Raw genomic sequence first — 2500 nt, forward strand, 5'->3', positions numbered from 1 at the left:
CCGGGCCTGGGCGAGGTGAGTGCCGTAGGGGTGCCGGTAAGTGCGGGCGTTTAGCGCGGGCGTGGTCTGCTCTCGCCGTCGGTTGGCCTCGTGCTGGCCGGCGGTGCAGGATGCGCGCGCCTGCGCGGCGTTCGCGCCCCGGTGCTTCAACCTGCGTGCAGGATCCGAGCTCGGTCCCGTGCCTTGGCCTCCCACGGATCTTCCTTGCTGCGAGGCCGCGTCCGCCTTAGCGTGCTCCTCCGGGGGCGCGCGGGTGCGCGGATTCTCTTCGGCCGCCATTCAACGATCAACTCAGAACTGGCACGGACTGGGGGAATCCGACTGTCTAATTAAAACAAAGCATTGCGATGGCCCTAGCGGGTGTTGACGCAATGTGATTTCTGCCCAGTGCTCTGAATGTCAACGTGAAGAAATTCAAGCAAGCGCGGGTAAACGGCGGGAGTAACTATGACTCTCTTAAGGTGGCCAAGTGGCGGCGGTGTGGCTGCATCCGGACTTGGCTTTTCGAAGTGCGGTCTTGATGTAGTCGTGCTGCCGCTGCGAGGTGCCTTCCTTGGGTTATAGTTACAGGGAGAGTGATGCGCAATACATGGGCCTAGCCCTCTTAGCCTCTCCTCTCCTGCGGTCTTCTCCCCTTCTCGTGGGCCCGCTGATTTTTGCAGAGTGGAAGACCGCACCAGGGGCTTGGGGGGGTTACCAGCCCCCCCTCGCATTATCCCTTTATAGTTGGGGGCAGCCGACAAGAAACAAGAGATGGTGGCCCTTCCGCTGAAGGTGCCACCCCAGCTACCCCAGCACCTATCCGGCCAACCGGCCGTAACGAAAATGCGATAGTTTGTGTAGCTCCCTTTGCTTGCAGTGAGTGCCACCGCACTTTTACCACGAAGAACGGTCTCGGGGTCCATCGCCGCCGCCAACACCCTGCGGCCGCCAACGCTGAGATCGTGACGGAGAGGCATCGCGCGAGGTGGACGGAGGAAGAAGTCCTGTCGCTCGCCAAGGCAGAGGCCGAACTGTTCCTGGAGAGGGACGCCCGGTTCTTCTTTGTAAATCAAGAACTTACCAGGATGTTCCCCGACCGAACGCTTGAGGCAATCAAGTGCCGACGGCGGCAAGCTGCCCACAAGCAGCTTGTCCGCCAATTCATGGAGGCACTTGAGATCGGTCGGGGTGAAGAGCCGGCGTCCCGCCGTGGAGCAGCGAGCTCGCTGCCTGACGCGGGCGAGGCCGCTGCGCCGCCCGTCGACGCAGCCGAGGACTTCGCGGCCGACACCACCGGGCCGCCGCCGGAGGGGCCGACTGACGCCGCCATCTGGGAGCATCTGGCGGGGCTACCTGCTTCCGCCCAGCGTTTCTCTGCCCTGGATCGAGTCATTGGTCTGGGGCGGGGCACGCCGCCCGATGTCATCCTGGGCATGCTCCCGGATGCCCTTGCGTCGGTCGGGTCCAGGGGGGAGAGGTCGATCACCAGGACACAGCGGCCGCGCCAACCATCCAAGCGGCCGCCTGCCGCCCCGCCGCTGCAGAAGCGCAAGCGGCGCCGCTGGGAATACGCGCGGACACAGGACGCCTTCCGTAGGTCGCGTGCGCGTTGCGTGCGCGGCTTGCTGGACGGCACCCTGCTGCAGCCGCCACCCGACATCCCCGGTCTGCTGGACTTCTGGGCGGACCTCTTCACGAAGAAGCCGATCTCCACCGCCGGCTTCATCCGTGACCGCCTTCTCCCGCACTCGGAGCCTGTCGCTCCTGAGTGCCTATGGGGGCCGGTCACACGTGAGGAGGTCGCTGCTGCCTTGCCGCCCAGGGGATCGGCAGCCGGGCCGGACGGCCTGACTCCAGCGGAGCTGCGGCGCCTGCCGCATGAAGTCCTGGTGAAACTCTTGAACCTCTTCCTCCTGGCCCGCGCCCTCCCCGAGCGTCTGCTTCGCGCCCGGACGTCACTTCTCCCCAAAACGGCTGCACCAACATCCCCCGCTGACTTTCGCCCCATTACGGTCTGCTCGGTGTTGGCGCGGACCTTTCACAAGGTTCTCGCGTCACGCCTGATGCGTGCATGTGCTGTGGACGAACGTCAGCGGGCATTCATCCCCCGGGATGGGATGTTGGAAAACACCTTCATCTTGGACACTGCTCTCACCGACGCAGTCCGCTCCTGTCGCTCTGTTTTTGTGGCATCGATCGACGTCTCTAAAGCGTTCGATTCGGTGGACCATGCCGCCCTCCGCCCCGTGCTGAGGGCTCATGGCCTGCCGGATTGCTTTATTGAGTACGTCGAAAGGTGTTACGAGGGTAGCACGACGGTGATAGCGGGCGGCGCCGACGTGGGCGTGCCCCTGCAGCCGGCTAGGGGTGTGCGTCAGGGCGACCCCCTCTCCCCCCTCCTTTTCAATTTTGCGGTGGACTATGTTTTGAGTCAACTTCCCTCCCACATCGGAGCTCGGATCCTTGGTCGCAGAGTTAACGCTGCGGCCTTCGCAGATGACGTCCTGCTTTTTGCATC

General features: G+C 63.9%; 1 pseudogene; it reads left to right on the top strand.

Moving 5' to 3' along the window:
* Positions 1–2500, top strand: part of LOC126433611 (large subunit ribosomal RNA) — a 7963-nt pseudogene that overhangs the window by 2423 nt on the left and 3040 nt on the right.

This window comes from Schistocerca serialis, unplaced genomic scaffold (genome assembly GCF_023864345.2).
Source record: "Schistocerca serialis cubense isolate TAMUIC-IGC-003099 unplaced genomic scaffold, iqSchSeri2.2 HiC_scaffold_1169, whole genome shotgun sequence".
Taxonomy (NCBI): Eukaryota; Metazoa; Arthropoda; class Insecta; order Orthoptera; family Acrididae; genus Schistocerca; species Schistocerca serialis.